This window comes from Macaca thibetana, chromosome 1 (genome assembly GCF_024542745.1).
Source record: "Macaca thibetana thibetana isolate TM-01 chromosome 1, ASM2454274v1, whole genome shotgun sequence".
In the NCBI taxonomy this organism is placed as follows: domain Eukaryota; kingdom Metazoa; phylum Chordata; class Mammalia; order Primates; family Cercopithecidae; genus Macaca; species Macaca thibetana.
Window position 1 is genome coordinate 194,080,548 of NC_065578.1, and position 10,382 is coordinate 194,090,929.

A 10,382-nucleotide genomic window follows, 5' to 3' on the forward strand; every position below is an offset into this window, starting at 1 on the left:
CCCGGTCCGGCAGTCATGGCCCAGCCCCCACGCCTGCCCGCCCGCGCTTTCGGCCTCCCTGGCCTGTGGGTCCACCCCTCCTGGGCCCTGGCGGGCTGGGGGAAGGTCACTCCGGGACGCCGGACCGGCTAGGACTCTGCCCAGCTCCGCCCCGCCTCCAGCTCCTGCACCTGCCGCCCCCTCGCACTCCTCGCCACTGCGGTTGCAGTTCCGGCCCTTCCCTCTCCTAGCAGGCCAGCCCAGCAGGCAGCCCCGGTTCCTGACTGCCCGGCTGTGCCCCTTGTGGGCGGCCTGAACCACCTCGAGCAGGACAATTGCCAAACCCACCCAGGGCGGTAGCCCGGAGCTAGGGCTCGGGAGGAGTAGCCCGCAGTGAGTTGTCCCGTGGCAACCGGTTGCGACCCAGCCACCGAGGACTTTCTTTGGTGCCAGGTCGGCGGCGGGTATTCTCGTTGGCATGCTTGTATGCCCCGTGGGGGTGTCGATCCCTTTGTTCTGCTGTAAAATTATTGGAGCCAAAGGACTTTTGGGAAAACCTAGCGCATAGGGCAAGATGTTGCAGACCTGGGGCATAGAGTACCCCTTCCCGCCCTTTATCCGCTTGTTGCTGGAAAGCCAAACTCTTGGTTTCATCCCCCTGTTATGAGCCCCCGAGCAGCTTTATACATCCCTCCGAGGGCAGTGACACAGCAGAAAACGCCGGGCTGCTTCTGCTTCCCCTGCAGAGAAGCCCCATCCCCAGGGGCCATCATGGCCCATCTTGATGTCCCAGCCCCATATCAGAGAATTCCCCAGTACCAGGATGCTTGTCCTTGTCCTGGCCACCCTTCTGTCGCCAAGGTCAACCTCGCTGGCATAAAGACAAGCCCGAACTGATTAAGAATGAGCATTTTTCTAATCTTCCAGGCTCGCCTGCAGGACCTGTGCAAACCTGAACATTCCTGAAATTCGGGGGGGAAGCGACCATCTATCCACCAAGCCCCAGTGGGGGAAGCTGCAGGGCTCTGTCAAAGGCAACAGAGAAAGAGAACAGCTTATTGAGAGAGGAAGCCACCTCTTGTTTAGCCCCTGTCATGTTTATGTTGGAAAAACCCCAGCTTAGTAGTATGAGAGCTGCAGGAAGAGGCTGCACCTGCGGATATGAGGCCCCTGGTCCCCTTCGGGCAGAAGTTACCTTATCAAGGAGTTTCCAGAAGCACAGGTTGCTGGGAAGGGTATGTGTTGTTGAGTGCCCATTACTGTAAGAGGAAGGAAAACCTGTGAGCAGAATCAGCAAAAAGAGATGAGTGGGGGAAGGGTAGAATGGGAAGGGATGAGGCGGTTCGGGGAGGCCGTTCTGCCCTTACTTGTGCCCATTCCGTTCCTGTACCTCACCCTTGATTCCCAACCCCCCTTCCAGAGGAAGCATACGGTAAGACAAAATATGTAAAGAGAGTCTCCAGTGACAGATTTTCTTTTTTCCTAAAAAAGTGTCCTACCTTAGCTCTTCAGAGGTGTAGCAAACACCTGGTAGACTGATGGCTGGTCTCTAGTCTTTGATTTACTGTCTTCCTCTGAGGAATATCTTCCCCTCTCAAATTTTAGGTCCCTAGCTCTACTCATCCCCCCTTCCCTGCATGGAAACTCTTCACAGGTTCTGATAAAGTCCTGAGGGTCACATCTGCATAGCCAATGCAGCAACTCATCCTAAGCCAGCCTCCTCCAGGCTTCCTGAAAACCTCCGGGTTTCCACCCAGACCTGGGATTGCTGCTGGAGAACAGGATCTCAGTCCTATAGGAACCAGATTTATCTCAGTAGCTCATCTCAGACTCCACTTGCCCAGCCACTCTAGACCATCTGGAATTGTACCACCCATCTAACCACTTCACCACACAGAACAAGCTGGTAAAGACCTACATTCACATTCCCAGCTTCAGAACAGGCATGCTAGCTGGGTGACCTTGGGCAAGTCACTTGTTCTCTCCAGGGCTGTTCCCTCAGTCATAAAATTGAAGTGTTACATTATTGCGAGGATAAAAGGAGAGATATGGGAAAGTGTTAAGCACAGTGCCTGGTGCATAGCAAGAGCTACTAAGTAGCTAGCTTAATTATAATCAGCTGTTTCCATTTGACCTTGGCTAACCTTGGGGCTCTTGCTATGACTTTGTCACCTTCCCACTATGATACCCACCCCCTACCAGGGCTCTGAGTTCCCATCAGGCCCTAGAAGGTCACCCTGATGCATTCCCCACCCTCTCTGCCACCTTTCCCCTTGCTTTCCAGTGCGCTTCCTGCTCTGTGACCTCCTCCAACTCAAGTAATGAATAACTCAAGCACGTTGTGTCCCTTTGGGCTGTGCTGAGCTAAGCTTTTGTTCCAAGGCCCCTTTTGTGAAGGGTGCTGTAGCAGCAGGTTGAAAGCGGAACACGTGTGGTTCTCCAAAGGGAGGGGTACCCCGGCAGGTGGAGTGTGTGGCTGGGCGTGGAAGAGGGTGTGGACCGTGGGGAACTAAGACAACTTTTCAGTCAATGCCTATGGAAATCCAGTGCTTCTCTGCAGAAAGGAGAAAGAAAGTATTCAGTTCAGTTTAAAGGCTCAGGAGGAAGAGAACAATTTCTAATCCCTTTTTTCAGTGCAGTCTGGGGAAGAGGGATGGTTCTGGAGTCCTGTGATTGGTTCTGCCCAAGGTAGTGCTCTGTGTGTGGGTGGATGAGGGGAGGCAGAGAGCAGGAATGGCAGGAGAGTGGTGAGAGACCTCCGTCCCAGTGAGGATGACAAGTTCTAACTCAGGAAATGACTAGATGCTGTTGCGATTGAAGAAAAATCCACACTGGAGGCAGACAGGCTGGCAGGTAAAAGCAGGACAGGGCAGTCCTGTTTGTAGCAAGGTGGCCAGTCAGAAGCTGGGCTGGGAGAAGAGGCAGGACACATCAACCCCTAGCAGTAAGATCCTTCTGTTCAAGATCAGAGAAGCTAAAGTGAGAGTTCCTGCAAAAGAGAGGGTACAACTTGGCAGGCTGCAAGAGGTCAAACCAGATTTGAAAAACAGAGCTTCCCCTCTTTGCCCCTCCCCAAATATTGGCTCTCTGAATCTCTCTGCCAAACACAGTGCAGACTCTCTGCAGAGGGCTCCACAGGGCTGAGCTGCCAATCCCACCTTCACACACGTGCTCACTCACAGTGGGGTTCTGTTCGGCCAGCCCTAGAGTATTTTAAGTACAGCGTGGAGGGGATGAGGGTATGTGTTGCATGGTGACTCATCCTGGCAGCAGAAACTATGTTCAGTGCAGAGAAAAAATGGCTCAATGGCAGGCTCTGTTTGCAGTGGAATGCACAGCTCTGCAATGGAAGACAAAGAGGGCTGGGAGAGGGCGAGCACTGGGAAATGCTGTGGGACTTGCCACCTTGGCCAGGACATGCGTAGATGCCTGGGTTGCACCTAACATGGGGCTGGGCTGAGTGCCTTACCCATCCATCACAGAAGGATGATGGATTCTTCCGGGGCTTCATTCTGTGCTCCACAATGGTCCCGGCCTGTTTGACAGAAAACCAAATCATTCTCCAAAATGGTTCTGGTTTCTAACAATAATTTACCACTGCTTCAGTTTAGACCCTATCCCTTTGCTTCTTTCATTTGAAGGCATTCTGTTCTGGCACTTTCCTGTTTTACTGGCTCTGGAACCAAATCCTTGTCTTGTGTGAGGATGTAGTATGGAAATATCAAAAAAGCACTTTTTTTTTTTTTTTTTTTTTTGCTGGGGATGTTGGTAAGCGGACCATTCCTGTCATCGGTGGGAGTGGTAGGTTACCCGCTCATCACCTTGGTTCCCAGGCCTTGACTAGCAGACTCCCAGAAGTTGTTTTCTGCTATGCTGTTTCCTGTTTCCTAAGAGGAAGTCCAGAAAGCATCCCTGATATAGTGAGAATACTGGGATTTCTCTCCACCTGCCATGTCCTTTGCCAAATTATTAAATGTGGATAGTTGAGGTAACCAAGGCAGTCACAGAAAAGAAGACACACAAAGAATGATTTTTGTTTGGTTTGTTCTAGCAGGACCGCAGAGGTGTCTGGTCTTTGCAATAATCTAAACTTACTTGCATGATTGGTAGGTGGTAGGCCTGAAGGCCCATGGATAATTGGTGCTAAACCATTGTTAGAGCTTTCAGACTTAGCTTGCCTTCTTTTTTGTACTCCCCCAGTGGGGGGTAAATTGGTTGAATTTGGTTTTTTTCCTTGGAAATTTGGCACCAACCAGCACCTCCTGTAAGCTTTAAAAAGTGAAGTTCCTTTCCAGAATTTTCCATCTGCTTAAAAGGCAATGAGCAGACACCTTTCTCAGAGGCTAATCTCAGTAAGAGGAAGTCCCATGACATCATTCCCCTGGCAGAGGCATGGTCTCAACAGCCCCAGAGACAAATGTAGATGAGAGAGGATCTGAGGTATTTCATGACTCCTCTCTTGCTGGACCACTTGGAGTCTTCTAGAGATAAAGAGGAATGTCTGTTTTATGGTCTGCTTGATCTTCAGCTTCTTTCAGCAGCTTTTGTTGAGAGCCTAGAGGTAGTATGTAGTCATTGTAGATAAACTCATTATGTATTAACACTGAAGATAATATCAGATATCCTCTAGTACAAACTCCCCCATCCTGGGACAAGGTAGCTGGTCAGTTGGCCTCTCGTTGAACACCTCCAGAGACTATATACTCCCTATCTTGCAGCTCTCTTTCCATTATTGGGAAACTCTGGGCTAAATCTTAGCTCCTTATAACTTCTGTCAAATCCTAGTTCTTGCCTTTAGAGGAACAAAATGCAACCCTGGTGTATCTTCCACGTGGCAGCTCTACATATATTAGAAATATCCTTTGTCTCCTTAATTTTTACTTTTCTGAGTAAAAAATCTCCTATTTCTTCAGTACTTGTATGAGAAACTTTCCAACCCTCTCACTGTACTTGTTGCCTTCATCTGCATGATTTCTCATTTGCTCATGTCCTCTTTAAAGCAGGTACACTGGTTCTGAGGAGATCAGAGTTCAGTGGAGCTAATGTTTGTGTATGATCTGTACATTATCATCTTGCCAACTACTGTTATCACAAAGCTATGCCTTTATGGCTTTTTTGAGCCAACGCCTCTCTAACACTGATGCCAGATAAGTGTTTTAGAAAAATCTCTTGTACTTGCAAAAAACAGAGATACCCCCTTCCTCAAAATCTAACACAAGTGAAACAGATACCTATGAAGCAGTAAGAGCAGGTGCCATCCATCCTTGATCTCCAGGGCAAGGTACTGTAAACACTGTCCTCACAAGGACTGTTCTGGGATGGTGCTGGGCCAGGGTCCAGAGAGCTTGGTTCTGGCCATTCTAATATTTACCCCCTGAAATGATTCAACTCTAAATGCTACTGCTTCCTTTTAACCAACCCCGACTTTCTGTGCTTCTTCAGCTCTCCCAGTGCCCAACTTTGTCTTCCATGCAGGTCAATTGGCAGAGGTTCTTATGGCCCTGCCTTTCTCATGATCCTGCAACTGCAGTTCCCATGGCCAAATGGCAAAGCTTACCTTGCTTCTAGTCTGGATTCCAGGCAAAGGGAATCGGATTGGCACAGTTCACATTTTCCAGCCAGGTCACATGTTGCTGGGAAACCTAAGCCTGGACTGCCTTGGTGTAGGGTCCTCCCTGCAATGTGGTCAAGATACAGAGGAGGGAGTCATGCAGGATTAAATGGCTGCTTAGCTGTTGCCTGGTGCAAGGCAGACAGGCACTTTCAGATAAGCAGGCTGACAGGCAAACAAACACAAAGAATAAAGAACCTTTTATACCCCATAAAATATACCAACTTTTCTTCTTTCTGGGGCACTGTACCTTTCCACATCTTTCTAGAAATATTGTGTTTAGTTTGTGGGATCAAAACAAAGGGAAGAAATGAAAAAAGACCCTTTTGCATTTATTTTACTTTTGGAAGGACTGGGAAGCAGGAAAATGTAAAATAATTTGCATAAACTAGCTTACAACTTAATGTATACTCATCTCTGTACTGAGTAATGAGGAGGTTTTATGATCTGAAGGAGCAAATCCTTTAGGCAAACTGACTGTTTGCAGTGTCTGTATTCTGGCTAGCTAACAGCATGTTTTTTGATGAATAAATGATAACATTCAGTCTTTCATATCTATCATGCACATGACATTGCACCCAATCATCCCAGCAGAAGGCACACTCCTTTTACTAAGATGTTACTTAAATGCATCCTGCGTACCTGATGGGCCTCCTGTCCAGCTACATAGCATAACACGTCCCACCGGGGAACTTAACTTCTTGGTTCTAAAAGTCATTACTATACCTTTCCTTACAATGGTACCACCAAGGACACTGCCCATATAAATAAGTGGAATAATGAAAAGACCAGTATGATTGAGCCCTGGCTTCTCTAAGAGTTCTTGTTCCATTTAAACCTTCTGTCATCATCTTAGAAGCCACACCGATAACTGCATTTATCAGACACCCACTGGAAGCCAGACACTACACCAGGCATTTGATGTGGATTACCTTCCCTCCTCCCCTGTTTTCTGCTTTATATTACCTTTCTTACAACTTAATGAGATAGGTGCTATTAGTATCTTCATTTTACAAATGAAGCAGCCAAGTCTTTTATAGACTAAAGCTAGCAAGAAGGGAGGCCACCTTCAAACCCAGGCAGTCTAGCTCCAGAGACCAGGCTCAGATCCACTAGATGTAACTGCCACTTCAGGAGGAACATGAATACCCATAGAAAGTGCAAGCATAGCTTATGGCACCAAATGGGTGCTGTCATGTAAAGGCTGGTTTATTTTTTATGTTAAAAATCTCTCCAAGATCATGTAAATCTTCATGGAGGTCACAATTTAAAGAAGCATTTTTTGGATTCATGCACTCATCCATCAATCATTCATCAATTGCCTACTGTGTGTATGGTATTATATTAGAAACTGTGGGAATAACAAAGGATATGACATCTGAGATATGGTCTGGACATTTTAGCAGCAAACATTCTGGTTGGGGAGCAAAATACGGAGAAATGAGTGAGCAACAATGCAAGGTGCTAAATGATTGTGTTTCACAACGAAAACCACAAACAAGAGATACAATGGGAATTTAGAGAAGAGATACCCTTTGTGCAAGAGGTGAATCCCATACAGAAATATTGACGGTGCCTGAGATAATACCAGACAGGAAGGAACATTTGTTTGCTAATTCATTGAATATTGATGCTGGTCACTGGAGAGTCAAGACGGTCAAGCAGTTTATTCTCTCATGTGGGGACAGCCTGAGATTTGCCCAGGGTGCTGGGAGAGCACACAGGACTTATCTCCTCCTGAGAGTTGGGATGACTTCTGAAAGATGGGGACATTTGGACAAGGAAGAGTTAGCCTGTGTGAAGAAGTGAGAGGAAAGGCATGGGCAGAGGGGAAGCACGTGCAAATGCACAGAAACACAGGATACATTTCATTAGGATAGAATGAGGGAAGTCGTTTGATTGGGACAAAGAGAGTTTGTTTTTGCTGTTGTTTTGTTGTTTTTGAGACAGGCTCTTTATTGCATAGGCTGGAGTATAGTAGTGTGATCATGGCTCACTACAGCCTCAACCTCCTGGGCTCAAGTGATTCTCCCAGCTCAGCCCCTACAGTAGCTGGGACCACAGGCACACGCCACCACACCCGGCCAATTATTTTATTTTTTGTGGAGATGAGGTCTCACTATTTTCCCCAGGCTGGTCTCAAATTCCTGGGCTCAAGTGATCCTCACACCTCAGCCTCCCAAAGTGGCAGGATTGTAGGTGTGCACCGCTGCACCAGGCCTAGTTTTTTTTTTTTTAACAGGGAAAAGATAAGACTTATAAGTGCAGGGTCAAGACTGCCCTTTGTTTTTTCCTTCCTTCCTTTTCTTTTTTAAATTTTTACCTGGGAGCATAGATCAAGTTGCCCTGAGTATACACTCTCTGGACTGACCTTTCTGTTTTCTTTCTTTCTTTCTTTTTTTAATTATACTTAAGTTCCGGGATACATATGCAGAACATGTAGGTTTGTTACATAGGTATACATGTGCCATGGTGGTTTGCTGCACCCATCAACCCATCATCTTCATTAGGCATTTTTCCTAATTCTATCCCTCCCCTTGCCCCCCACCCCTGGACAGACCCCAGTGTATGTGATGTTCCCCTCCCTGTGTCCATGTGTTCTCATTGTTCAACTCCTACTTATGAGTGAGAACATGCGGTGTTTGGTTTTCTGTTCCTGTGTTAGTTTGCTGAGAATGATGGTTTCCAGCTCCATCCTTGTCCCTGCAAAGGACATGAACTCATTCTTTTTTTATGGCTGCATAGTATTCCATGGCGTATATGAGCCAAATTTTATTTATTCATAGACGGGCCTTTCTAAAAGAAGAACTGGAGTGAAGCAGATCCAAGTTCATCAGGGAACTGTGACTTCATGCCCATCACTCCCCCATTCGTAAGGGGTAGGAAGGAAAGATACAAGTTCCTCTAGCGTAGGAAATCAGGTTCCCTCCTCACTGTTTCTCCACTGCTGCCCTCCTGGGTTGAAGTGGGTGATGCTTGGCTCTGTGCCGCGATGGCCAGTGGGAAAAGTCAAGCGTAACTGTAAAACAACATTGTCCTAAAAGACAGCAATCTTCCTCCCTTTGCTTCTCCCATGACTTCTGCATAATATTTGCTTAAGGAAACTTGGACGTGCTCAGTAAATGGCTTTTCACCTACAGGACAATATTTCAAATGAAATTAGAATTAGACTCAAGGAAACAAGGCAGTGGTCTCATAGGATATTTGAAACATATCAAGACTCCCATTTTCTTAGCTTTCATACACATCTAGATTGAAACGGAAGTGTTGTTACTTGGAGGTAACAACAGTGTTGTTCTCACCTCTAAAACACAGGGCTTCCCCTCAGTCCTCACAAGGGCCTACTCTTCCTACCCCTTATGGGGAAAAAAGTGCAGTTACTTGGAAATGATTATTCTCGCCTCCAGGACACAGAATACAGACATTGTTCTCAGCACCAAACACAGCTTCTTTTTCTGCCATGGGTGGAAGAAAAGATGCTTCTATCACATCCTCCAATTTGAAACTGAGCACTTTACTCCTCAATGTCACCTTGTACAATTTTTTGTTGTTGCTGTTCTGTGAACCTCCCAGCACTATAATTTAACTGTGAGTTAATTAAATATCTTTTGGGAGTGTACTTGCAAAGCTAAACTTTATGTATGTTATCGACCTATAGAAAAATGTGTTGCAAATTCCAAACAGGTAATATATGGATTTTTAAAACATAACCTGTTGGTGAGATGCAAATTCTTTATCCTAATAATAATTTCCCTTCATTGGCAGATTGGCACAGGGGTTGGGTGAAACTGAGCATGCCAAGTCTTAGAAACGATCAGATTTGTATGAGAATTTAGAGGCGATTTTTCATATGAGAAAGTGGAAACTCAGAATGGACAAATGGCTAGTGAACTTGGGGCAGGGCTGGTCTCTGACTGAGGCCCCATTCTTCCAGTCCACGTTCATTTTCCGTCTCGTGATTCTGCTTGGGTTAAACTGAAGAAGCAGCCACACATGAAGATGGAGAATATCATTGCCTACATTTGAGGGACTCTAAGAAAAAACTTCACTGTGATCCTCCATCAAAAAAGAAAAAGAGAAAAAAAAAATCCCCATGATAGCTTTATCAGTTAGGGTTAGGTTTGACTGTAACAGAAACCCAAAATAATAGCAACTTCAACATCATGGGATTCTTCTATTTCCCTCTGACTTACAAGTCCAGAGGTAGGTAGCCCAGGACTGGGATGATGGTTTTATTCCAGTAAGTCTTCAGTGAGTCAGGCCCCTTCCAGCTCATCTTTTTATATCCCTTCTACATGGTCCTTGCATTCATGGACACCAGTCATCACATCCAGGGTGGAGGAGGGGAAAAACAGAAGTGCCAACCACACTTTATGGAAATATCCGTCCTAGATGTCCTACATTTCTGCTCCTATCTCATTGGTCAGAACTTGGTCTCAGGACAACACTTAGCCATATGGGATGCTCGGAAATACAGTCTTTACTCAGGGTGCTTGTCCCCTGTTAAAAATTAGAGGTTCTGTCACTGCCTCCACTACAGTGATGCAGAGCAACTTGACACATATTGATGTGCTCTTTTGTGTTAGTGTTGTCAAAGCCTTTTTCAAAAACGAATCCTAGGAGGGGGCCCATTGTTCATATTTTATTCTCCAATGAGAAGATCAAATCTCTTTCTTTTGTGGTAAGAAAGACAAGCCATTCGAAGAGCAAACCATTAGAAGAGTTCAGGCCACTGGGGTTAGGAGACATGGCTGTGGAAATGACAGGGGCATAGAGCTGGAGAAAAATCTTA